General features: G+C 49.5%; 21 non-coding genes across 21 annotated transcripts; 9 read left to right on the top strand and 12 right to left on the bottom strand.

Annotated features, from left to right (window-relative positions):
- Nucleotides 1–2997: 2997 nt before the first annotated feature.
- On the top strand, nucleotides 2998–3070 carry Trnav-cac (transfer RNA valine (anticodon CAC)). Its single transcript has one exon. It is a non-coding gene; the product is annotated as a tRNA-Val (tRNA).
- A 601-nt stretch (nucleotides 3071–3671) lies between these two features.
- Trnap-ugg (transfer RNA proline (anticodon UGG)) lies at nucleotides 3672–3743 on the bottom strand. Its single transcript has one exon. It is a non-coding gene; the product is annotated as a tRNA-Pro (tRNA).
- A 1954-nt stretch (nucleotides 3744–5697) lies between these two features.
- Nucleotides 5698–5770, top strand: Trnav-cac (transfer RNA valine (anticodon CAC)). Its single transcript has one exon. It is a non-coding gene; the product is annotated as a tRNA-Val (tRNA).
- A 601-nt stretch (nucleotides 5771–6371) lies between these two features.
- On the bottom strand, nucleotides 6372–6443 carry Trnap-ugg (transfer RNA proline (anticodon UGG)). The gene has a single exon. It is a non-coding gene; the product is annotated as a tRNA-Pro (tRNA).
- A 1952-nt stretch (nucleotides 6444–8395) lies between these two features.
- Trnav-cac (transfer RNA valine (anticodon CAC)) lies at nucleotides 8396–8468 on the top strand. Its single transcript has one exon. It is a non-coding gene; the product is annotated as a tRNA-Val (tRNA).
- Nucleotides 8469–9069: 601 nt separating this feature from the next.
- Nucleotides 9070–9141, bottom strand: Trnap-ugg (transfer RNA proline (anticodon UGG)). Its single transcript has one exon. It is a non-coding gene; the product is annotated as a tRNA-Pro (tRNA).
- Nucleotides 9142–11095: 1954 nt separating this feature from the next.
- On the top strand, nucleotides 11096–11168 carry Trnav-cac (transfer RNA valine (anticodon CAC)). Its single transcript has one exon. It is a non-coding gene; the product is annotated as a tRNA-Val (tRNA).
- A 601-nt stretch (nucleotides 11169–11769) lies between these two features.
- On the bottom strand, nucleotides 11770–11841 carry Trnap-ugg (transfer RNA proline (anticodon UGG)). Its single transcript has one exon. It is a non-coding gene; the product is annotated as a tRNA-Pro (tRNA).
- Nucleotides 11842–13795: 1954 nt separating this feature from the next.
- Nucleotides 13796–13868, top strand: Trnav-uac (transfer RNA valine (anticodon UAC)). Its single transcript has one exon. It is a non-coding gene; the product is annotated as a tRNA-Val (tRNA).
- A 601-nt stretch (nucleotides 13869–14469) lies between these two features.
- Trnap-ugg (transfer RNA proline (anticodon UGG)) lies at nucleotides 14470–14541 on the bottom strand. Its single transcript has one exon. It is a non-coding gene; the product is annotated as a tRNA-Pro (tRNA).
- A 1645-nt stretch (nucleotides 14542–16186) lies between these two features.
- On the bottom strand, nucleotides 16187–16258 carry Trnap-cgg (transfer RNA proline (anticodon CGG)). Its single transcript has one exon. It is a non-coding gene; the product is annotated as a tRNA-Pro (tRNA).
- A 235-nt stretch (nucleotides 16259–16493) lies between these two features.
- On the top strand, nucleotides 16494–16566 carry Trnav-uac (transfer RNA valine (anticodon UAC)). The gene has a single exon. It is a non-coding gene; the product is annotated as a tRNA-Val (tRNA).
- A 601-nt stretch (nucleotides 16567–17167) lies between these two features.
- Trnap-ugg (transfer RNA proline (anticodon UGG)) lies at nucleotides 17168–17239 on the bottom strand. The gene has a single exon. It is a non-coding gene; the product is annotated as a tRNA-Pro (tRNA).
- A 1645-nt stretch (nucleotides 17240–18884) lies between these two features.
- Trnap-cgg (transfer RNA proline (anticodon CGG)) lies at nucleotides 18885–18956 on the bottom strand. Its single transcript has one exon. It is a non-coding gene; the product is annotated as a tRNA-Pro (tRNA).
- A 235-nt stretch (nucleotides 18957–19191) lies between these two features.
- Trnav-uac (transfer RNA valine (anticodon UAC)) lies at nucleotides 19192–19264 on the top strand. Its single transcript has one exon. It is a non-coding gene; the product is annotated as a tRNA-Val (tRNA).
- Nucleotides 19265–19865: 601 nt separating this feature from the next.
- Trnap-ugg (transfer RNA proline (anticodon UGG)) lies at nucleotides 19866–19937 on the bottom strand. Its single transcript has one exon. It is a non-coding gene; the product is annotated as a tRNA-Pro (tRNA).
- A 1954-nt stretch (nucleotides 19938–21891) lies between these two features.
- On the top strand, nucleotides 21892–21964 carry Trnav-uac (transfer RNA valine (anticodon UAC)). Its single transcript has one exon. It is a non-coding gene; the product is annotated as a tRNA-Val (tRNA).
- A 601-nt stretch (nucleotides 21965–22565) lies between these two features.
- Nucleotides 22566–22637, bottom strand: Trnap-ugg (transfer RNA proline (anticodon UGG)). Its single transcript has one exon. It is a non-coding gene; the product is annotated as a tRNA-Pro (tRNA).
- Nucleotides 22638–24280: 1643 nt separating this feature from the next.
- Trnap-cgg (transfer RNA proline (anticodon CGG)) lies at nucleotides 24281–24352 on the bottom strand. The gene has a single exon. It is a non-coding gene; the product is annotated as a tRNA-Pro (tRNA).
- Nucleotides 24353–24587: 235 nt separating this feature from the next.
- Nucleotides 24588–24660, top strand: Trnav-uac (transfer RNA valine (anticodon UAC)). Its single transcript has one exon. It is a non-coding gene; the product is annotated as a tRNA-Val (tRNA).
- Nucleotides 24661–25261: 601 nt separating this feature from the next.
- Nucleotides 25262–25333, bottom strand: Trnap-ugg (transfer RNA proline (anticodon UGG)). Its single transcript has one exon. It is a non-coding gene; the product is annotated as a tRNA-Pro (tRNA).
- Nucleotides 25334–25591: the final 258 nt, after the last annotated feature.

The following is a 25591-nucleotide window of genomic DNA, read 5'->3' as shown; positions in this document are numbered from 1 at the left end:
CATCGTGTGGGCGACGCCTCTTATTATTCAAAAGTGGCACACCCACCTGAGGGACAGACGGAACAACATCAGATTTAGCACGCAAAGGAGGAAATTCTGTGTCAGGGGTGCGCAAAACCTGTGGCGGGGCGCTACTACCACTGGACTGTGCTACACCAAGAGCAGAACCACCTGCAACGAGGTCAGCGACCGTTAACTTGCGACGCTGTTCGAGAGAATTTTTTAAAACAAAAACTCTCCGCGGACAGTCGGTACGCACGTGACCACTTTCATTGCACAAAAAACAGGTGCCAACCTGACCACTATATGTTACATGGACACGATATCCACCGATCTGCAGGTGAGATGGAATATTCTGCTTAACGTGCATTTCGACTGAACGAATACCACTGTAACATTGCAGGCGATGTTGGCTTGACCAGCGTTCAAGGCGAATGCTCTTTACATCACCATACTTCTGTAGACCCTCCTTAAGATAGACATTATCCACCTCCGGTGGAAGGTTGTAAACACGAACATTGGTATACGTGATGGAAGCATTGGAAAGCAGCACGGTACTTACAGAATCATCCCGATGCCGAAAGAGAACTTGATGACCATATTTAGAAAGAATTTTATCAACCTGAAGTGGGTCCATAAACTTAACAAAGAAAACATATAGTTCGGTATCAAAATAAGCAGTGTGCACCTGATCCGAATGAACACCAAAGGTATCTACCAACCAATCATGTATCTCAAGAGAACTAGGTTGCACATGGCGGGTTGACTTGTCAAAAGCAAAACTAACTGTAGCCTGACGAGGAATAACCTGGGACAACATTTTCAAAATATGCGGTCGAAACCGCTACACAAAAAACACTGAAATAAGGACAGAAAGTAACACAAGGTACGAAACAACGACGGAGAAACACTCTCAGAAGTTGCAACACAACACGTAAACAAAAACGATAGTCCACTATACGTAACGCTACGGCGGAGCGGAAGACTAGGCACGTCCACACTGCACGGCGTCTAAAGCGGAACTACCCCTAGACCAACAAGCCACCTGGCTGGAGCAGTCAAGTTAATCCCAAGTAGTGGGCCTCGCAGGGAACACAAACTTTCACGCGAATTCGCAAGATAAACGCTTTCTGCAGGCAGCACTCACCACTGATGAGAAGAATATTAAAGGCAACGAATAAAAAGCGAAATAACTTCATCGAGCACTGCTTATGAACAGCCGGCAGTGCCTCAGTTTCGGTATGTGGTTTCTCAGGGTAAAGAGAAGGCGAATGCACTAAACAAAAGAACATCGGGAAACCAAGCACCAACTCATAACGAAAAGATTGCACAATATACTGCAAGCAAAATTTCCAGAAGACGGATACTGAAGACGCCGCAGACAAAAGAATTATTCTATGCAGTAACGAGTATCTAGGAAGCGTGAATTGCATGTGCTGCTCCACCACACAACTTCTTTTGATACTGTTTTACTTATTCTAAATTTTCATTACCTGATCGTCTCTAAAATACTGTGCGGTTATCACCTGGTTTCCAACAGCGATAGTAGTAAGTAAATCGACTACAAAGTCTTTCAAAGTAGGTCAGACACAAAAAAAAAAAAAAATCGGAGCTGCGTGTAGCTCATGTCATTCTGCTTTCAATCGTGAATCTCCGGCTGGGAGTAGTGGCGTACTTCTGTAATCCAAGCTTCTGGGAGGCCGTTGTGTGGGAGAGATCTGGAAACAACTACAGATTCGACCGTTCCACGAGCTCAGGAACGGCCGCGAGGCCGTCATCGAGCTCTGCAGATCGACAGATGATAGTGTGGAAATTTCGGCAAGCGGTGGCTAAGGGTTAAGAGAAGCCAAACGCACTAAACACAAGAAAGTCGGGAAACCGAAGCACACAACTCATAACGAAAAGATTGCGGAATGCAGTGCGAAAGCAAAACTTCGAGAAGACCAGCTCTGAAGCCATCGGCGAGCTAGGAATTATTCCGCACAAGAAGCGATCATATAGGAAGAGCGAGCCGAGGCTGTCGCTCGACCACACAATAAATTTTTGCTTAATCCCAATTTGCAGTACCGGTTCGACACTAGAATACTGCGCCTCGGTTCTTCCAAAAGCGATAGTAATAAGCACGTCGACTGCAGTGTCATTTGGCGTAGTGAGTCAGACATGGAGAGGATATGGGGCGGGTGGAATATGCAACGACAGGGGCATTGCAGGGCGGCCGCCGGCTCCTTGCGCTGTGGCGCACCGGTGGCGGCGGCGGCCTGGCTGGGCTGCTGGTGCCTCCATGTAGAGCTGCCGCCGAGCCCAGGCAAAGTGCCGCTAACGAAGCGATTGCCTTTGGTGACATCTTTTGCAATAACGACTGCGCGAATCGACGGTATCTCGTAAGGAAGGAAAGAGCAGCAGCTGCCGCCGAGCCCAGGCGCCGTGCCGAACACGCAGAAGGTCCCCGGCTCGATTGCGGGCGGAAACCCGTTTTCGTCGCACCCAGCAAGACACTTGCTACGATCTCTACTGTGACCATTTAAATCAACTTCAAACGTTCCATCAGCAGGGTGCACATGGCTCAAATGAAACATGAAACGGTTTCAGAACTGGTTGTCGGATTTTAGCGCTGACTTGGAGGCCTGGAAATGCGCGAAACAGCCGCCGCCATGCGATTTGTTACCACACCGTTGTACAAAACGCAAGGGCTCGTCCGGGATTTTTTTTACCCGGGACCTCCTGCACCCGAAGCAGGAATCATACCCCTAGGCCAACGAGCCTATTCGTTCCGAAAACGCACTGCATGTGAATGACGCCACCTTTGATGGTCTCACCATGTAGGGCTGCAGCTCAGCCAGCGTTCTCCCTGTCTGTCGCGGTTGGATTGTTTCCATCGACGTCTTTTACTACAGGAACTTCACGAATCGGAGGGAGCTCGTAGCCGATGCCCTTGCTAACACAGAAGAGAAACTGTTGCTATTACGATTCTCCGGGTGGTACATGAAAAGAACCGTCGTTTCCGTGGTGTAGCGGTTATCACGTCTGCTTCACACGCAGAAGGTCCCCGGTTCGATCCCGGGCGGGAACACAACAATTTTAATCTATATTTCGGATTTCATTTCCGAGATGACCTCACGTCCGCGTATGCAGAGACAAGCAATGTTGTATGCTAGACGGATAGGGCGTCATTTTACTGTCAAATACTGTTGCTCTCTTATTGCACCGGTATTTGGTAACTGAGAACGCCCCTAGCTTCATTATGGCTGGCAAAATTTATAATCCGGTTCTTCAGGGCTACTTCAAGTGCGCTTGCTACTGGCTTTCCTGAGCTCACCCTACTCGCCTTGTCACAGCTCTGTCAAAGTGTGATGCTAACTAATAATGAGAAACTCTTAGCCACGCTCAATCTTACATGCCACCCCTTGGTTGTTGCCGTCGCTAGTAAGATGAGGGTAGACTGTCGCACAATTAAGCTGAATCTCCACTCACGGTGCACATATCCCGCAAAGACAACCTTGTTTTCCGTTGCATGCAAAATTACCGTCTGCCTTTCTACCGAATTACACCTACGTACTTTACTGGTGCCGCATTCTTGTTATATCCACGTGCTATAACGGGCGTCAACTCTTCATTGAGGAGCTGCAACCGGGGCTGAGTTCCACCTACTCTTCAGCACGGTCAAAATGGCAGGGCTCGTCCGGGATTTGAACCCGGGACCTCCTGCACCCAAAGCAGGAATCATACCCCTAGACCAACAAGCCACCTGGCTGGAGCAGTCAAGTTAATCCCAAGTAGTGGGCCTCGCAGGGAACACAAACTTTCACGCGAATTCGCAAGATAAACGCTTTCTGCAGGCAGCACTCACCACTGATGAGAAGAATATTAAAGGCAACGAATAAAAAGCGAAATAACTTCATCGAGCACTGCTTATGAACAGCCGGCAGTGCCTCAGTTTCGGTATGTGGTTTCTCAGGGTAAAGAGAAGGCGAATGCACTAAACAAAAGAACATCGGGAAACCAAGCACCAACTCATAACGAAAAGATTGCACAATATACTGCAAGCAAAATTTCCAGAAGACGGATACTGAAGACGCCGCAGACAAAAGAATTATTCTATGCAGTAACGAGTATCTAGGAAGCGTGAATTGCATGTGCTGCTCCACCACACAACTTCTTTTGATACTGTTTTACTTATTCTAAATTTTCATTACCTGATCGTCTTTAAAATACTGTGCGGTTATCACCTGGTTTCCAACAGCGATAGTAGTAAGTAAATCGACTACAAAGTCTTTCAAAGTAGGTCAGACACAAAAAAAAAAAAAAATCGGAGCTGCGTGTAGCTCATGTCATTCTGCTTTCAATCGTGAATCTCCGGCTGGGAGTAGTGGCGTACTTCTGTAATCCAAGCTTCTGGGAGGCCGTTGTGTGGGAGAGATCTGGAAACAACTACAGATTCGACCGTTCCACGAGCTCAGGAACGGCCGCGAGGCCGTCATCGAGCTCTGCAGATCGACAGATGATAGTGTGGAAATTTCGGCAAGCGGTGGCTAAGGGTTAAGAGAAGCCAAACGCACTAAACACAAGAAAGTCGGGAAACCGAAGCACACAACTCATAACGAAAAGATTGCGGAATGCAGTGCGAAAGCAAAACTTCGAGAAGACCAACTCTGAAGCCATCGGCGAGCTAGGAATTATTCCGCACAAGAAGCGATCATATAGGAAGAGCGAGCCGAGGCTGTCGCTCGACCACACAATAAATTTTTGCTTAATCCCAATTTGCAGTACCGGTTCGACACTAGAATACTGCGCCTCGGTTCTTCCAAAAGCGATAGTAATAAGCACGTCGACTGCAGTGTCATTTGGCGTAGTGAGTCAGACATGGAGAGGATATGGGGCGGGTGGAATATGCAACGACAGGGGCATTGCAGGGCGGCCGCCGGCTCCTTGCGCTGTGGCGCACCGGTGGCGGCGGCGGCCTGGCTGGGCTGCTGGTGCCTCCATGTAGAGCTGCCGCCGAGCCCAGGCAAAGTGCCGCTAACGAAGCGATTGCCTTTGGTGACATCTTTTGCAATAACGACTGCGCGAATCGACGGTATCTCGTAAGGAAGGAAAGAGCAGCAGCTGCCGCCGAGCCCAGGCGCCGTGCCGAACACGCAGAAGGTCCCCGGCTCGATTGCGGGCGGAAACCCGTTTTCGTCGCACCCAGCAAGACACTTGCTACGATCTCTACTGTGACCATTTAAATCAACTTCAAACGTTCCATCAGCAGGGTGCACATGGCTCAAATGAAACATGAAACGGTTTCAGAACTGGTTGTCGGATTTTAGCGCTGACTTGGAGGCCTGGAAATGCGCGAAACAGCCGCCGCCATGCGATTTGTTACCACACCGTTGTACAAAACGCAAGGGCTCGTCCGGGATTTTTTTTACCCGGGACCTCCTGCACCCGAAGCAGGAATCATACCCCTAGGCCAACGAGCCTATTCGTTCCGAAAACGCACTGCATGTGAATGACGCCACCTTTGATGGTCTCACCATGTAGGGCTGCAGCTCAGCCAGCGTTCTCCCTGTCTGTCGCGGTTGGATTGTTTCCATCGACGTCTTTTACTACAGGAACTTCACGAATCGGAGGGAGCTCGTAGCCGATGCCCTTGCTAACACAGAAGAGAAACTGTTGCTATTACGATTCTCCGGGTGGTACATGAAAAGAACCGTCGTTTCCGTGGTGTAGCGGTTATCACGTCTGCTTCACACGCAGAAGGTCCCCGGTTCGATCCCGGGCGGGAACACAACAATTTTAATCTATATTTCGGATTTCATTTCCGAGATGACCTCACGTCCGCGTATGCAGAGACAAGCAATGTTGTATGCTAGACGGATAGGGCGTCATTTTACTGTCAAATACTGTTGCTCTCTTATTGCACCGGTATTTGGTAACTGAGAACGCCCCTAGCTTCATTATGGCTGGCAAAATTTATAATCCGGTTCTTCAGGGCTACTTCAAGTGCGCTTGCTACTGGCTTTCCTGAGCTCACCCTACTCGCCTTGTCACAGCTCTGTCAAAGTGTGATGCTAACTAATAATGAGAAACTCTTAGCCACGCTCAATCTTACATGCCACCCCTTGGTTGTTGCCGTCGCTAGTAAGATGAGGGTAGACTGTCGCACAATTAAGCTGAATCTCCACTCACGGTGCACATATCCCGCAAAGACAACCTTGTTTTCCGTTGCATGCAAAATTACCGTCTGCCTTTCTACCGAATTACACCTACGTACTTTACTGGTGCCGCATTCTTGTTATATCCACGTGCTATAACGGGCGTCAACTCTTCATTGAGGAGCTGCAACCGGGGCTGAGTTCCACCTACTCTTCAGCACGGTCAAAATGGCAGGGCTCGTCCGGGATTTGAACCCGGGACCTCCTGCACCCAAAGCAGGAATCATACCCCTAGACCAACAAGCCACCTGGCTGGAGCAGTCAAGTTAATCCCAAGTAGTGGGCCTCGCAGGGAACACAAACTTTCACGCGAATTCGCAAGATAAACGCTTTCTGCAGGCAGCACTCACCACTGATGAGAAGAATATTAAAGGCAACGAATAAAAAGCGAAATAACTTCATCGAGCACTGCTTATGAACAGCCGGCAGTGCCTCAGTTTCGGTATGTGGTTTCTCAGGGTAAAGAGAAGGCGAATGCACTAAACAAAAGAACATCGGGAAACCAAGCACCAACTCATAACGAAAAGATTGCACAATATACTGCAAGCAAAATTTCCAGAAGACGGATACTGAAGACGCCGCAGACAAAAGAATTATTCTATGCAGTAACGAGTATCTAGGAAGCGTGAATTGCATGTGCTGCTCCACCACACAACTTCTTTTGATACTGTTTTACTTATTCTAAATTTTCATTACCTGATCGTCTCTAAAATACTGTGCGGTTATCACCTGGTTTCCAACAGCGATAGTAGTAAGTAAATCGACTACAAAGTCTTTCAAAGTAGGTCAGACACAAAAAAAAAAAAATCGGAGCTGCGTGTAGCTCATGTCATTCTGCTTCCAATCGTGAATCTCCGGCTGGGAGTAGTGGCGTACTTCTGTAATCCAAGCTTCTGGGAGGCCGTTGTGTGGGAGAGATCTGGAAACAACTACAGATTCGACCGTTCCACGAGCTCAGGAACGGCCGCGAGGCCGTCATCGAGCTCTGCAGATCGACAGATGATAGTGTGGAAATTTCGGCAAGCGGTGGCTAAGGGTTAAGAGAAGCCAAACGCACTAAACACAAGAAAGTCGGGAAACCGAAGCACACAACTCATAACGAAAAGATTGCGGAATGCAGTGCGAAAGCAAAACTTCGAGAAGACCAACTCTGAAGCCATCGGCGAGCTAGGAATTATTCCGCACAAGAAGCGATCATATAGGAAGAGCGAGCCGAGGCTGTCGCTCGACCACACAATAAATTTTTGCTTAATCCCAATTTGCAGTACCGGTTCGACACTAGAATACTGCGCCTCGGTTCTTCCAAAAGCGATAGTAATAAGCACGTCGACTGCAGTGTCATTTGGCGTAGTGAGTCAGACATGGAGAGGATATGGGGCGGGTGGAATATGCAACGACAGGGGCATTGCAGGGCGGCCGCCGGCTCCTTGCGCTGTGGCGCACCGGTGGCGGCGGCGGCCTGGCTGGGCTGCTGGTGCCTCCATGTAGAGCTGCCGCCGAGCCCAGGCAAAGTGCCGCTAACGAAGCGATTGCCTTTGGTGACATCTTTTGCAATAACGACTGCGCGAATCGACGGTATCTCGTAAGGAAGGAAAGAGCAGCAGCTGCCGCCGAGCCCAGGCGCCGTGCCGAACACGCAGAAGGTCCCCGGCTCGATTGCGGGCGGAAACCCGTTTTCGTCGCACCCAGCAAGACACTTGCTACGATCTCTACTGTGACCATTTAAATCAACTTCAAACGTTCCATCAGCAGGGTGCACATGGCTCAAATGAAACATGAAACGGTTTCAGAACTGGTTGTCGGATTTTAGCGCTGACTTGGAGGCCTGGAAATGCGCGAAACAGCCGCCGCCATGCGATTTGTTACCACACCGTTGTACAAAACGCAAGGGCTCGTCCGGGATTTTTTTTACCCGGGACCTCCTGCACCCGAAGCAGGAATCATACCCCTAGGCCAACGAGCCTATTCGTTCCGAAAACGCACTGCATGTGAATGACGCCACCTTTGATGGTCTCACCATGTAGGGCTGCAGCTCAGCCAGCGTTCTCCCTGTCTGTCGCGGTTGGATTGTTTCCATCGACGTCTTTTACTACAGGAACTTCACGAATCGGAGGGAGCTCGTAGCCGATGCCCTTGCTAACACAGAAGAGAAACTGTTGCTATTACGATTCTCCGGGTGGTACATGAAAAGAACCGTCGTTTCCGTGGTGTAGCGGTTATCACGTCTGCATCACACGCAGAAGGTCCCCGGTTCGATCCCGGGCGGGAACACAACAATTTTAATCTATATTTCGGATTTCATTTCCGAGATGACCTCACGTCCGCGTATGCAGAGACAAGCAATGTTGTATGCTAGACGGATAGGGCGTCATTTTACTGTCAAATACTGTTGCTCTCTTATTGCACCGGTATTTGGTAACTGAGAACGCCCCTAGCTTCATTATGGCTGGCAAAATTTATAATCCGGTTCTTCAGGGCTACTTCAAGTGCGCTTGCTACTGGCTTTCCTGAGCTCACCCTACTCGCCTTGTCACAGCTCTGTCAAAGTGTGATGCTAACTAATAATGAGAAACTCTTAGCCACGCTCAATCTTACATGCCACCCCTTGGTTGTTGCCGTCGCTAGTAAGATGAGGGTAGACTGTCGCACAATTAAGCTGAATCTCCACTCACGGTGCACATATCCCGCAAAGACAACCTTGTTTTCCGTTGCATGCAAAATTACCGTCTGCCTTTCTACCGAATTACACCTACGTACTTTACTGGTGCCGCATTCTTGTTATATCCACGTGCTATAACGGGCGTCAACTCTTCATTGAGGAGCTGCAACCGGGGCTGAGTTCCACCTACTCTTCAGCACGGTCAAAATGGCAGGGCTCGTCCGGGATTTGAACCCGGGACCTCCTGCACCCAAAGCAGGAATCATACCCCTAGACCAACGAGCCACCTGGCTGGAGCAGTCAAGTTAATCCCAAGTAGTGGGCCTCGCAGGGAACACAAACTTTCACGCGAATTCGCAAGATAAACGCTTTCTGCAGGCAGCACTCACCACTGATGAGAAGAATATTAAAGGCAACGAATAAAAAGCGAAATAACTTCATCGAGCACTGCTTATGAACAGCCGGCAGTGCCTCAGTTTCGGTATGTGGTTTCTCAGGGTAAAGAGAAGGCGAATGCACTAAACAAAAGAACATCGGGAAACCAAGCACCAACTCATAACGAAAAGATTGCACAATATACTGCAAGCAAAATTTCCAGAAGACGGATACTGAAGACGCCGCAGACAAAAGAATTATTCTGTGCAGTAACGAGTATCTAGGAAGCGTGAATTGCATGTGCTGCTCCACCACACAACTTCTTTTGATACTGTTTTACTTATTCTAAATTTTCATTACCTGATCGTCTCTAAAATACTGTGCGGTTATCACCTGGTTTCCAACAGCGATAGTAGTAAGTAAATCGACTACAAAGTCTTTCAAAGTAGGTCAGACACAAAAAAAAAAAAAAATCGGAGCTGCGTGTAGCTCATGTCATTCTGCTTTCAATCGTGAATCTGCGGCTGGGAGTAGTGGCGTACTTCTGTAATCCAAGCTTCTGGGAGGCCGTTGTGTGGGAGAGATCTGGAAACAACTACAGATTCGACCGTTCCACGAGCTCAGGAACGGCCGCGAGGCCGTCATCGAGCTCTGCAGATCGACAGATGATAGTGTGGAAATTTCGGCAAGCGGTGGCTAAGGGTTAAGAGAAGCCAAACGCACTAAACACAAGAAAGTCGGGAAACCGAAGCACACAACTCATAACGAAAAGATTGCGGAATGCAGTGCGAAAGCAAAACTTCGAGAAGACCAACTCTGAAGCCATCGGCGAGCTAGGAATTATTCCGCACAAGAAGCGATCATATAGGAAGAGCGAGCCGAGGCTGTCGCTCGACCACACAATAAATTTTTGCTTAATCCCAATTTGCAGTACCGGTTCGACACTAGAATACTGCGCCTCGGTTCTTCCAAAAGCGATAGTAATAAGCACGTCGACTGCAGTGTCATTTGGCGTAGTGAGTCAGACATGGAGAGAATATGGGGCGGGTGGAATATGCAACGACAGGGGCATTGCAGGGCGGCCGCCGGCTCCTTGCGCTGTGGCGCACCGGTGGCGGCGGCGGCCTGGCTGGGCTGCTGGTGCCTCCATGTAGAGCTGCCGCCGAGCCCAGGCAAAGTGCCGCTAACGAAGCGATTGCCTTTGGTGACATCTTTTGCAATAACGACTGCGCGAATCGACGGTATCTCGTAAGGAAGGAAAGAGCAGCAGCTGCCGCCGAGCCCAGGCGCCGTGCCGAACACGCAGAAGGTCCCCGGCTCGATTGCGGGCGGAAACCCGTTTTCGTCGCACCCAGCAAGACACTTGCTACGATCTCTACTGTGACCATTTAAATCAACTTCAAACGTTCCATCAGCAGGGTGCACATGGCTCAAATGAAACATGAAACGGTTTCAGAACTGGTTGTCGGATTTTAGCGCTGACTTGGAGGCCTGGAAATGCGCGAAACAGCCGCCGCCATGCGATTTGTTACCACACCGTTGTACAAAACGCAAGGGCTCGTCCGGGATTTTTTTTACCCGGGACCTCCTGCACCCGAAGCAGGAATCATACCCCTAGGCCAACGAGCCTATTCGTTCCGAAAACGCACTGCATGTGAATGACGCCACCTTTGATGGTCTCACCATGTAGGGCTGCAGCTCAGCCAGCGTTCTCCCTGTCTGTCGCGGTTGGATTGTTTCCATCGACGTCTTTTACTACAGGAACTTCACGAATCGGAGGGAGCTCGTAGCCGATGCCCTTGCTAACACAGAAGAGAAACTGTTGCTATTACGATTCTCCGGGTGGTACATGAAAAGAACCGTCGTTTCCGTGGTGTAGCGGTTATCACGTCTGCTTCACACGCAGAAGGTCCCCGGTTCGATCCCGGGCGGGAACACAACAATTTTAATCTATATTTCGGATTTCATTTCCGAGATGACCTCACGTCCGCGTATGCAGAGACAAGCAATGTTGTATGCTAGACGGATAGGGCGTCATTTTACTGTCAAATACTGTTGCTCTCTTATTGCACCGGTATTTGGTAACTGAGAACGCCCCTAGCTTCATTATGGCTGGCAAAATTTATAATCCGGTTCTTCAGGGCTACTTCAAGTGCGCTTGCTACTGGCTTTCCTGAGCTCACCCTACTCGCCTTGTCACAGCTCTGTCAAAGTGTGATGCTAACTAATAATGAGAAACTCTTAGCCACGCTCAATCTTACATGCCACCCCTTGGTTGTTGCCGTCGCTAGTAAGATGAGGGTAGACTGTCGCACAATTAAGCTGAATCTCCACTCACGGTGCACATATCCCGCAAAGACAACCTTGTTTTCCGTTGCATGCAAAATTACCGTCTGCCTTTCTACCGAATTACACCTACGTACTTTACTGGTGCCGCATTCTTGTTATATCCACGTGCTATAACGGGCGTCAACTCTTCATTGAGGAGCTGCAACCGGGGCTGAGTTCCACCTACTCTTCAGCACGGTCAAAATGGCAGGGCTCGTCCGGGATTTGAACCCGGGACCTCCTGCACCCAAAGCAGGAATCATACCCCTAGACCAACGAGCCACCTGGCTGGAGCAGTCAAGTTAATCCCAAGTAGTGGGCCTCGCAGGGAACACAAACTTTCACGCGAATTCGCAAGATAAACGCTTTCTGCAGGCAGCACTCACCACTGATGAGAAGAATATTAAAGGCAACGAATAAAAAGCGAAATAACTTCATCGAGCACTGCTTATGAACAGCCGGCAGTGCCTCAGTTTCGGTATGTGGTTTCTCAGGGTAAAGAGAAGGCGAATGCACTAAACAAAAGAACATCGGGAAACCAAGCACCAACTCATAACGAAAAGATTGCACAATATACTGCAAGCAAAATTTCCAGAAGACGGATACTGAAGACGCCGCAGACAAAAGAATTATTCTATGCAGTAACGAGTATCTAGGAAGCGTGAATTGCATGTGCTGCTCCACCACACAACTTCTTTTGATACTGTTTTACTTATTCTAAATTTTCATTACCTGATCGTCTCTAAAATACTGTGCGGTTATCACCTGGTTTCCAACAGCGATAGTAGTAAGTAAATCGACTACAAAGTCTTTCAAAGTAGGTCAGACACAAAAAAAAAAAAAAATCGGAGCTGCGTGTAGCTCATGTCATTCTGCTTTCAATCGTGAATCTGCGGCTGGGAGTAGTGGCGTACTTCTGTAATCCAAGCTTCTGGGAGGCCGTTGTGTGGGAGAGATCTGGAAACAACTACAGATTCGACCGTTCCACGAGCTCAGGAACGGCCGCGAGGCCGTCATCGAGCTCTGCAGATCGACAGATGATAGTGTGGAAATTTCGGCATGCGGTGGCTAAGGGTTAAGAGAAGCCAAACGCACTAAACACAAGAAAGTCGGGAAACCGAAGCACACAACTCATAACGAAAAGATTGCGGAATGCAGTGCGAAAGCAAAACTTCGAGAAGACCAACTCTGAAGCCATCGGCGAGCTAGGAATTATTCCGCACAAGAAGCGATCATATAGGAAGAGCGAGCCGAGGCTGTCGCTCGACCACACAATAAATTTTTGCTTAATCCCAATTTGCAGTACCGGTTCGACACTAGAATACTGCGCCTCGGTTCTTCCAAAAGCGATAGTAATAAGCACGTCGACTGCAGTGTCATTTGGCGTAGTGAGTCAGACATGGAGAGGATATGGGGCGGGTGGAATATGCAACGACAGGGGCATTGCAGGGCGGCCGCCGGCTCCTTGCGCTGTGGCGCACCGGTGGCGGCGGCGGCCTGGCTGGGCTGCTGGTGCCTCCATGTAGAGCTGCCGCCGAGCCCAGGCAAAGTGCCGCTAACGAAGCGATTGCCTTTGGTGACATCTTTTGCAATAACGACTGCGCGAATCGACGGTATCTCGTAAGGAAGGAAAGAGCAGCAGCTGCCGCCGAGCCCAGGCGCCGTGCCGAACACGCAGTAGGTCCCCGGCTCGATTGCGGGCGGAAACCCGTTTTCGTCGCACCCAGCAAGACACTTGCTACGATCTCTACTGTGACCATTTAAATCAACTTCAAACGTTCCATCAGCAGGGTGCACATGGCTCAAACGAAACATGAAACGGTTTCAGAACTGGTTGTCGGATTTTAGCGCTGACTTGGAGGCCTGGAAATGCGCGAAACAGCCGCCGCCATGCTATTTGTTACCACACCGTTGTACAAAACGCAAGGGCTCGTCCGGGATTTTTTTTACCCGGGACCACCTGCACCCGAAGCAGGAATCATACCCCTAGGCCAACGAGCCTATTCGTTCCGAAAACGCACTGCATGTGAATGACGCCACCTTTGATGGTCTCACCATGTAGGGCTGCAGCTCAGCCAGCGTTCTCCCTGTCTGTCGCGGTTGGATTGTTTCCATCGACGTCTTTTACTACAGGAACTTCACGAATCGGAGGGAGCTCGTAGCCGATGCCCTTGCTAACACAGAAGAGAAACTGTTGCTATTACGAGTCTCCGGGTGGTACATGAAAAGAACCGTCGTTTCCGTGGTGTAGCGGTTATCACGTCTGCTTTACACGCAGAAGGTCCCCGGTTCGATCCCGGGCGGGAACACAACAATTTTAATCTATATTTCGGATTTCATTTCCGAGATGACCTCACGTCCGCGTATGCAGAGACAAGCAATGTTGTATGCTAGACGGATAGGGCGTCATTTTACTGTCAAATACTGTTGCTCTCTTATTGCAGCGGATTTTGGTAACTGAGAACGCCCCTAGCTTCATTATGGCTGGCAAAATTTATAATCCGGTTCTTCAGGGCTACTTCAAGTGCGCTTGCTACTGGCTTTCCTGAGCTCACCCTACTCGCCTTGTCACAGCTCTGTCAAAGTGTGATGCTAACTAATAATGAGAAACTCTTAGCCACGCTCAATCTTACATGCCACCCCTTGGTTGTTGCCGTCGCTAGTAAGATGAGGGTAGACTGTCGCACAATTAAGCTGAATCTCCACTCACGGTGCACATATCCCGCAAAGACAACCTTGTTTTCCGTTGCATGCAAAATTACCGTCTGCCTTTCTACCGAATTACACCTACGTACTTTACTGGTGCCGCATTCTTGTTATATCCACGTGCTATAACGGGCGTCAACTCTTCATTGAGGAGCTGCAACCGGGGCTGAGTTCCACCTACTCTTCAGCACGGTCAAAATGGCAGGGCTCGTCCGGGATTTGAACCCGGGACCTCCTGCACCCAAAGCAGGAATCATACCCCTAGACCAACGAGCCACCTGGCTGGAGCAGTCAAGTTAATCCCAAGTAGTGGGCCTCGCAGGGAACACAAACTTTCACGCGAATTCGCAAGATAAACGCTTTCTGCAGGCAGCACTCACCACTGATGAGAAGAATATTAAAGGCAACGAATAAAAAGCGAAATAACTTCATCGAGCACTGCTTATGAACAGCCGGCAGTGCCTCAGTTTCGGTATGTGGTTTCTCAGGGTAAAGAGAAGGCGAATGCACTAAACAAAAGAACATCGGGAAACCAAGCACCAACTCATAACGAAAAGATTGCACAATATACTGCAAGCAAAATTTCCAGAAGACGGATACTGAAGACGCCGCAGACAAAAGAATTATTCTATGCAGTAACGAGTATCTAGGAAGCGTGAATTGCATGTGCTGCTCCACCACACAACTTCTTTTGATACTGTTTTACTTATTCTAAATTTTCATTACCTGATCGTCTCTAAAATACTGTGCGGTTATCACCTGGTTTCCAACAGCGATAGTAGTAAGTAAATCGACTACAAAGTCTTTCAAAGTAGGTCAGACACAAAAAAAAAAAAAAAATCGGAGCTGCGTGTAGCTCATGTCATTCTGCTTTCAATCGTGAATCTCCGGCTGGGAGTAGTGGCGTACTTCTGTAATCCAAGCTTCTGAGAGGCCGTTGTGTGGGAGAGATCTGGAAACAACTACAGATTCGACCGTTCCACGAGCTCAGGAACGGCCGCGAGGCCGTCATCGAGCTCTGCAGATCGACAGATGATAGTGTGGAAATTTCGGCAAGCGGTGGCTAAGGGTTAAGAGAAGCCAAACGCACTAAACACAAGAAAGTCGGGAAACCGAAGCACACAACTCATAACGAAAAGATTGCGGAATGCAGTGCGAAAGCAAAACTTCGAGAAGACCAACTCTGAAGCCATCGGCGAGCTAGGAATTATTCCGCACAAGAAGCGATCATATAGGAAGAGCGAGCCGAGGCTGTCGCTCGACCACACAATAAATTTTTGCTTAATCCCAATTTGCAGTACCGGTTCGACACTAGAATACTGCGCCTCGGTTCTTCCAAAAGCGATAGTAATAAGCACGTCGACTGCAGTGTCATTTGGCGTAGTGAGTCAGACATGGAGAGGATATGGGGCGGGTGGAATATGCAACGACAGGGGCATTGCAGGGCGGCCGCCGGCTCCTTGCGCTGTGGCGCACCGGTGGCGGCGGCGGCCTGGCTGGGCTGCTGGTGCCTCCATGTAGAGCTGCCGCCGAGCCCAGGCAAAGTGCCGCTAACGAAGCGATTGCCTTTGGTGACATCTTTTGCAATAACGACTGCGCGAATCGACGGTATCTCGTAAGGAAGGAAAGAGCAGCAGCTGCCGCCGAGCCCAGGCGCCGTGCCGAACACGCAGAAGGTCCCCGGCTCGATTGCGGGCGGAAACCCGTTTTCGTCGCACCCAGCAAGACACTTGCTACGATCTCTACTGTGACCATTTAAATCAACTTCAAACGTTCCATCAGCAGGGTGCACATGGCTCAAATGAAACATGAAACGGTTTCAGAACTGGTTGTCGGATTTTAGCGCTGACTTGGAGGCCTGGAAATGCGCGAAACAGCCGCCGCCATGCGATTTGTTACCACACCGTTGTACAAAACGCAAGGGCTCGTCCGGGATTTGAACCCGGGACCTCCTGCACCCGAAGCAGGAATCATACCCCTAGACCAACGAGCCTATTCGTTCCGAAAACGCACTGCATGTGAATGACGCCACCTTTGATGGTCTCACCATGTAGGGCTGCAGCTCAGCCAGCGTTCTCCCTGTCTGTCGCGGTTGGATTGTTTCCATCGACGTCTTTTACTACAGGAACTTCACGAATCGGAGGGAGCTCGTAGCCGATGCCCTTGCTAACACAGAAGAGAAACTGTTGCTATTACGAGTCTCCGGGTGGTACATGAAAAGAACCGTCGTTTCCGTGGTGTAGCGGATATCACGTCTGCTTTACACGCAGAAGGTCCCCGGTTCGATCCCGGGCGGGAACACAACAATTTTAATCTATATTTCGGATTTCATTTCCGAGATGACCTCACGTCCGCGTATGCAGAGACAAGCAATGTTGTATGCTAGACGGATAGGGCGTCATTTTACTGTCAAATACTGTTGCTCTCTTATTGCACCGGTATTTGGTAACTGAGAACGCCCCTAGCTTCATTATGGCTGGCAAAATTTATAATCCGGTTCTTCAGGGCTACTTCAAGTGCGCTTGCTACTGGCTTTCCTGAGCTCACCCTACTCGCCTTGTCACAGCTCTGTCAAAGTGTGATGCTAACTAATAATGAGAAACTCTTAGCCACGCTCAATCTTACATGCCACCCCTTGGTTGTTGCCGTCGCTAGTAAGATGAGGGTAGACTGTCGCACAATTAAGCTGAATCTCCACTCACGGTGCACATATCCCGCAAAGACAACCTTGTTTTCCGTTGCATGCAAAATTACCGTCTGCCTTTCTACCGAATTACACCTACGTACTTTACTGGTGCCGCATTCTTGTTATATCCACGTGCTATAACGGGCGTCAACTCTTCATTGAGGAGCTGCAACCGGGGCTGAGTTCCACCTACTCTTCAGCACGGTCAAAATGGCAGGGCTCGTCCGGGATTTGAACCCGGGACCTCCTGCACCCAAAGCAGGAATCATACCCCTAGACCAACGAGCCACCTGGCTGGAGCAGTCAAGTTAATCCCAAGTAGTGGGCCTCGCAGGGAACACAAACTTTCACGCGAATTCGCAAGATAAACGCTTTCTGCAGGCAGCACTCACCACTGATGAGAAGAATATTAAAGGCAACGAATAAAAAGCGAAATAACTTCATCGAGCACTGCTTATGAACAGCCGGCAGTGCCTCAGTTTCGGTATGTGGTTTCTCAGGGTAAAGAGAAGGCGAATGCACTAAACAAAAGAACATCGGGAAACCAAGCACCAACTCATAACGAAAAGATTGCACAATATACTGCAAGCAAAATTTCCAGAAGACGGATACTGAAGACGCCGCAGACAAAAGAATTATTCTATGCAGTAACTAGTATGTAGGAAGCGTGAATTGCATGTGCTGCTCCACCACACAACTTCTTTTGATACTGTTTTACTTATTCTAAATTTTCATTACCTGATCGTCTCTAAAATACTGTGCGGTTATCACCTGGTTTCCAACAGCGATAGTAGTAAGTAAATCGACTACAAAGTCTTTCAAAGTAGGTCAGACACAAAAAAAAAAAAAAAATCGGAGCTGCGTGTAGCTCATGTCATTCTGCTTTCAATCGTGAATCTCCGGCTGGGAGTAGTGGCGTACTTCTGTAATCCAAGCTTCTGGGAGGCCGTTGTGTGGGAGAGATCTGGAAACAACTACAGATTCGACCGTTCCACGAGCTCAGGAACGGCCGCGAGGCCGTCATCGAGCTCTGCAGATCGACAGATGATAGTGTGGAAATTTCGGCAAGCGGTGGCTAAGGGTTAAGAGAAGCCAAACGCACTAAACACAAGAAAGTCGGGAAACCGAAGCACACAACTCATAACGAAAAGATTGCGGAATGCAGTGCGAAAGCAAAACTTCGAGAAGACCAACTCTGAAGCCATCGGCGAGCTAGGAATTATTCCGCACAAGAAGCGATCATATAGGAAGAGCGAGCCGAGGCTGTCGCTCGACCACACAATAAATTTTTGCTTAATCCCAATTTGCAGTACCGGTTCGACACTAGAATACTGCGCCTCGGTTCTTCCAAAAGCGATAGTAATAAGCACGTCGACTGCAGTGTCATTTGGCGTAGTGAGTCAGACATGGAGAGGATATGGGGCGGGTGGAATATGCAACGACAGGGGCATTGCAGGGCGGCCGCCGGCTCCTTGCGCTGTGGCGCACCGGTGGCGGCGGCGGCCTGGCTGGGCTGCTGGTGCCTCCATGTAGAGCTGCCGCCGAGCCCAGGCAAAGTGCCGCTAACGAAGCGATTGCCTTTGGTGACATCTTTTGCAATAACGACTGCGCGAATCGACGGTATCTCGTAAGGAAGGAAAGAGCAGCAGCTGCCGCCGAGCCCAGGCGCCGTGCCGAACACGCAGAAGGTCCCCGGCTCGATTGCGGGCGGAAACCCGTTTTCGTCGCACCCAGCAAGACACTTGCTACGATCTCTACTGTGACCATTTAAATCAACTTCAAACGTTCCATCAGCAGGGTGCACATGGCTCAAATGAAACATGAAACGGTTTCAGAACTGGTTGTCGGATTTTAGCGCTGACTTGGAGGCCTGGAAATGCGCGAAACAGCCGCCGCCATGCGATTTGTTACCACACCGTTGTACAAAACGCAAGGGCTCGTCCGGGATTTGAACCCGGGACCTCCTGCACCCGAAGCAGGAATCATACCCCTAGACCAACGAGCCTATTCGTTCCGAAAACGCACTGCATGTGAATGACGCCACCTTTGATGGTCTCACCATGTAGGGCTGCAGCTCAGCCAGCGTTCTCCCTGTCTGTCGCGGTTGGATTGTTTCCATCGACGTCTTTTACTACAGGAACTTCACGAATCGGAGGGAGCTCGTAGCCGATGCCCTTGCTAACACAGAAGAGAAACTGTTGCTATTACGAGTCTCCGGGTGGTACATGAAAAGAACCGTCGTTTCCGTGGTGTAGCGGTTATCACGTCTGCTTTACACGCAGAAGGTCCCCGGTTCGATCCCGGGCGGGAACACAACAATTTTAATCTATATTTCGGATTTCATTTCCGAGATGACCTCACGTCCGCGTATGCAGAGACAAGCAATGTTGTATGCTAGACGGATAGGGCGTCATTTTACTGTCAAATACTGTTGCTCTCTTATTGCAGCGGATTTTGGTAACTGAGAACGCCCCTAGCTTCATTATGGCTGGCAAAATTTATAATCCGGTTCTTCAGGGCTACTTCAAGTGCGCTTGCTACTGGCTTTCCTGAGCTCACCCTACTCGCCTTGTCACAGCTCTGTCAAAGTGTGATGCTAACTAATAATGAGAAACTCTTAGCCACGCTCAATCTTACATGCCACCCCTTGGTTGTTGCCGTCGCTAGTAAGATGAGGGTAGACTGTCGCACAATTAAGCTGAATCTCCACTCACGGTGCACATATCCCGCAAAGACAACCTTGTTTTCCGTTGCATGCAAAATTACCGTCTGCCTTTCTACCGAATTACACCTACGTACTTTACTGGTGCCGCATTCTTGTTATATCCACGTGCTATAACGGGCGTCAACTCTTCATTGAGGAGCTGCAACCGGGGCTGAGTTCCACCTACTCTTCAGCACGGTCAAAATGGCAGGGCTCGTCCGGGATTTGAACCCGGGACCTCCTGCACCCAAAGCAGGAATCATACCCCTAGACCAACGAGCCACCTGGCTGGAGCAGTCAAGTTAATCCCAAGTAGTGGGCCTCGCAGGGAACACAAACTTTCACGCGAATTCGCAAGATAAACGCTTTCTGCAGGCAGCACTCACCACTGATGAGAAGAATATTAAAGGCAACGAATAAAAAGCGAAATAACTTCATCGAGCACTGCTTATGAACAGCCGGCAGTGCCTCAGTTTCGGTATGTGGTTTCTCAGGGTAAAGAGAAGGCGAATGCACTAAACAAAAGAACATCGGGAAACCAAGCACCAACTCATAACGAAAAGATTGCACAATATACTGCAAGCAAAATTTCCAGAAGACGGATACTGAAGACGCCGCAGACAAAAGAATTATTCTATGCAGTAACTAGTATGTAGGAAGCGTGAATTGCATGTGCTGCTCCACCACACAACTTCTTTTGATACTGTTTTACTTATTCTAAATTTTCATTACCTGATCGTCTCTAAAATACTGTGCGGTTATCACCTGGTTTCCAACAGCGATAGTAGTAAGTAAATCGACTACAAAGTCTTTCAAAGTAGGTCAGACACAAAAAAAAAAAAAAAATCGGAGCTGCGTGTAGCTCATGTCATTCTGCTTTCAATCGTGAATCTCCGGCTGGGAGTAGTGGCGTACTTCTGTAATCCAAGCTTCTGGGAGGCCGTTGTGTGGGAGAGATCTGGAAACAACTACAGATTCGACCGTTCCACGAGCTCAGGAACGGCCGCGAGGCCGTCATCGAGCTCTGCAGATCGACAGATGATAGTGTGGAAATTTCGGCAAGCGGTGGCTAAGGGTTAAGAGAAGCCAAACGCACTAAACACAAGAAAGTCGGGAAACCGAAGCACACAACTCATAACGAAAAGATTGCGGAATGCAGTGCGAAAGCAAAACTTCGAGAAGACCAACTCTGAAGCCATCGGCGAGCTAGGAATTATTCCGCACAAGAAGCGATCATATAGGAAGAGCGAGCCGAGGCTGTCGCTCGACCACACAATAAATTTTTGCTTAATCCCAATTTGCAGTACCGGTTCGACACTAGAATACTGCGCCTCGGTTCTTCCAAAAGCGATAGTAATAAGCACGTCGACTGCAGTGTCATTTGGCGTAGTGAGTCAGACATGGAGAGGATATGGGGCGGGTGGAATATGCAACGACAGGGGCATTGCAGGGCGGCCGCCGGCTCCTTGCGCTGTGGCGCACCGGTGGCGGCGGCGGCCTGGCTGGGCTGCTGGTGCCTCCATGTAGTGCTGCCGCCGAGCCCAGGCAAAGTGCCGCTAACGAAGCGATTGCCTTTGGTGACATCTTTTGCAATAACGATGCGCGAATCGACGGTATCTCGTAAGGAAGGAAAGAGCAGCAGCTGCCGCCGAGCCCAGGCGCCGTGCCGAACACGCAGAAGGTCCCCGGCTCGATTGCGGGCGGAAACCCGTTTTCGTCGCACCCAGCAAGACACTTGCTACGATCTCTACTGTGACCATTTAAATCAACTTCAAACGTTCCATCAGCAGGGTGCACATGGCTCAAATGAAACATGAAACGGTTTCAGAACTGGTTGTCGGATTTTAGCGCTGACTTGGAGGCCTGGAAATGCGCGAAACAGCCGCCGCCATGCGATTTGTTACCACACCGTTGTACAAAACGCAAGGGCTCGTCCGGGATTTTTTTTACCCGGGACCTCCTGCACCCGAAGCAGGAATCATACCCCTAGACCAACGAGCCTATTCGTTCCGAAAACGCACTGCATGTGAATGACGCCACCTTTGATGGTCTCACCATGTAGGGCTGCAGCTCAGCCAGCGTTCTCCCTGTCTGTCGCGGTTGGATTGTTTCCATCGACGTCTTTTACTACAGGAACTTCACGAATCGGAGGGAGCTCGTAGCCGATGCCCTTGCTAACACAGAAGAGAAACTGTTGCTATTACGAGTCTCCGGGTGGTACATGAAAAGAACCGTCGTTTCCGTGGTGTAGCGGTTATCACGTCTGCTTTACACGCAGAAGGTCCCCGGTTCGATCCCGGGCGGGAACACAACAATTTTAATCTATATTTCGGATTTCATTTCCGAGATGACCTCACGTCCGCGTATGCAGAGACAAGCAATGTTGTATGCTAGACGGATAGGGCGTCATTTTACTGTCAAATACTGTTGCTCTCTTATTGCACCGGTATTTGGTAACTGAGAACGCCCCTAGCTTCATTATGGCTGGCAAAATTTATAATCCGGTTCTTCAGGGCTACTTCAAGTGCGCTTGCTACTGGCTTTCCTGAGCTCACCCTACTCGCCTTGTCACAGCTCTGTCAAAGTGTGATGCTAACTAATAATGAGAAACTCTTAGCCACGCTCAATCTTACATGCCACCCCTTGGTTGTTGCCGTCGCTAGTAAGATGAGGGTAGACTGTCGCACAATTAAGCTGAATCTCCACTCACGGTGCACATATCCCGCAAAGACAACCTTGTTTTCCGTTGCATGCAAAATTACCGTCTGCCTTTCTACCGAATTACACCTACGTACTTTACTGGTGCCGCATTCTTGTTATATCCACGTGCTATAACGGGCGTCAACTCTTCATTGAGGAGCTGCAACCGGGGCTGAGTTCCACCTACTCTTCAGCACGGTCAAAATGGCAGGGCTCGTCCGGGATTTGAACCCGGGACCTCCTGCACCCAAAGCAGGAATCATACCCCTAGACCAACGAGCCACCTGGCTGGAGCAGTCAAGTTAATCCCAAGTAGTGGGCCTCGCAGGGAACACAAACTTTCACGCGAATTCGCAAGATAAACGCTTTCTGCAGGCAGCACTCACCACTGATGAGAAGAATATTAAAGGCAACGAATAAAAAGCGAAATAACTTCATCGAGCACTGCTTATGAACAGCCGGCAGTGCCTCAGTTTCGGTATGTGGTTTCTCAGGGTAAAGAGAAGGCGAATGCACTAAACAAAAGAACATCGGGAAACCAAGCACCAACTCATAACGAAAAGATTGCACAATATACTGCAAGCAAAATTTCCAGAAGACGGATACTGAAGACGCCGCAGACAAAAGAATTATTCTATGCAGTAACTAGTATCTAGGAAGCGTGAATTGCATGTGCTGCTCCACCACACAACTTCTTTTGATACTGTTTTACTTATTCTAAATTTTCATTACCTGATCGTCTCTAAAATACTGTGCGGTTATCACCTGGTTTCCAACAGCGATAGTAGTAAGTAAATCGACTACAAAGTCTTTCAAAGTAGGTCAGACACAAAAAAAAAAAAAATCGGAGCTGCGTGTAGCTCATGTCATTCTGCTTTCAATCGTGAATCTCCGGCTGGGAGTAGTGGCGTACTTCTGTAATCCAAGCTTCTGGGAGGCCGTTGTGTGGGAGAGATCTGGAAACAACTACAGATTCGACCGTTCCACGAGCTCAGGAACGGCCGCGAGGCCGTCATCGAGCTCTGCAGATCGACAGATGATAGTGTGGAAATTTCGGCAAGCGGTGGCTAAGGGTTAAGAGAAGCCAAACGCACTAAACACAAGAAAGTCGGGAAACCGAAGCACACAACTCATAACGAAAAGATTGCGGAATGCAGTGCGAAAGCAAAACTTCGAGAAGACCAACTCTGAAGCCATCGGCGAGCTAGGAATTATTCCGCACAAGAAGCGATCATATAGGAAGAGCGAGCCGAGGCTGTCGCTCGACCACACAATAAATTTTTGCTTAATCCCAATTTGCAGTACCGGTTCGACACTAGAATACTGCGCCTCGGTTCTTCCAAAAGCGATAGTAATAAGCACGTCGACTGCAGTGTCATTTGGCGTAGTGAGTCAGACATGGAGAGGATATGGGGCGGGTGGAATATGCAACGACAGGGGCATTGCAGGGCGGCCGCCGGCTCCTTGCGCTGTGGCGCACCGGTGGCGGCGGCGGCCTGGCTGGGCTGCTGGTGCCTCCATGTAGAGCTGCCGCCGAGCCCAGGCAAAGTGCCGCTAACGAAGCGATTGCCTTTGGTGACATCTTTTGCAATAACGACTGCGCGAATCGACGGTATCTCGTAAGGAAGGAAAGAGCAGCAGCTGCCGCCGAGCCCAGGCGCCGTGCCGAACACGCAGAAGGTCCCCGGCTCGATTGCGGGCGGAAACCCGTTTTCGTCGCACCCAGCAAGACACTTGCTACGATCTCTACTGTGACCATTTAAATCAACTTCAAACGTTCCATCAGCAGGGTGCACATGGCTCAAATGAAACATGAAACGGTTTCAGAACTGGTTGTCGGATTTTAGCGCTGACTTGGAGGCCTGGAAATGCGCGAAACAGCCGCCGCCATGCGATTTGTTACCACACCGTTGTACAAAACGCAAGGGCTCGTCCGGGATTTGAACCCGGGACCTCCTGCACCCGAAGCAGGAATCATACCCCTAGACCAACGAGCCTATTCGTTCCGAAAACGCACTGCATGTGAATGACGCCACCTTTGATGGTCTCACCATGTAGGGCTGCAGCTCAGCCAGCGTTCTCCCTGTCTGTCGCGGTTGGATTGTTTCCATCGACGTCTTTTACTACAGGAACTTCACGAATCGGAGGGAGCTCGTAGCCGATGCCCTTGCTAACACAGAAGAGAAACTGTTGCTATTACGAGTCTCCGGGTGGTACATGAAAAGAACCGTCGTTTCCGTGGTGTAGCGGTTATCACGTCTGCTTTACACGCAGAAGGTCCCCGGTTCGATCCCGGGCGGGAACACAACAATTTTAATCTATATTTCGGATTTCATTTCCGAGATGACCTCACGTCCGCGTATGCAGAGACAAGCAATGTTGTATGCTAGACGGATAGGGCGTCATTTTACTGTCAAATACTGTTGCTCTCTTATTGCACCGGTATTTGGTAACTGAGAACGCCCCTAGCTTCATTATGGCTGGCAAAATTTATAATCCGGTTCTTCAGGGCTACTTCAAGTGCGCTTGCTACTGGCTTTCCTGAGCTCACCCTACTCGCCTTGTCACAGCTCTGTCAAAGTGTGATGCTAACTAATAATGAGAAACTCTTAGCCACGCTCAATCTTACATGCCACCCCTTGGTTGTTGCCGTCGCTAGTAAGATGAGGGTAGACTGTCGCACAATTAAGCTGAATCTCCACTCACGGTGCACATATCCCGCAAAGACAACCTTGTTTTCCGTTGCATGCAAAATTACCGTCTGCCTTTCTACCGAATTACACCTACGTACTTTACTGGTGCCGCATTCTTGTTATATCCACGTGCTATAACGGGCGTCAACTCTTCATTGAGGAGCTGCAACCGGGGCTGAGTTCCACCTACTCTTCAGCACGGTCAAAATGGCAGGGCTCGTCCGGGATTTGAACCCGGGACCTCCTGCACCCAAAGCAGGAATCATACCCCTAGACCAACGAGCCACCTGGCTGGAGCAGTCAAGTTAATCCCAAGTAGTGGGCCTCGCAGGGAACACAAACTTTCACGCGAATTCGCAAGATAAACGCTTTCTGCAGGCAGCACTCACCACTGATGAGAAGAATATTAAAGGCAACGAATAAAAAGCGAAATAACTTCATCGAGCACTGCTTATGAACAGCCGGCAGTGCCTCAGTTTCGGTATGTGGTTTCTCAGGGTAAAGAGAAGGCGAATGCACTAAACAAAAGAACATCGGGAAACC

The sequence above is a fragment of the Schistocerca serialis genome, chromosome 2 (assembly GCF_023864345.2).
Source record: "Schistocerca serialis cubense isolate TAMUIC-IGC-003099 chromosome 2, iqSchSeri2.2, whole genome shotgun sequence".
Lineage (NCBI taxonomy): Eukaryota > Metazoa > Arthropoda > Insecta > Orthoptera > Acrididae > Schistocerca > Schistocerca serialis.
Note: the sequence above shows the minus strand (reverse complement) of the source record. Positions and strands in the feature narration are given on the sequence as shown.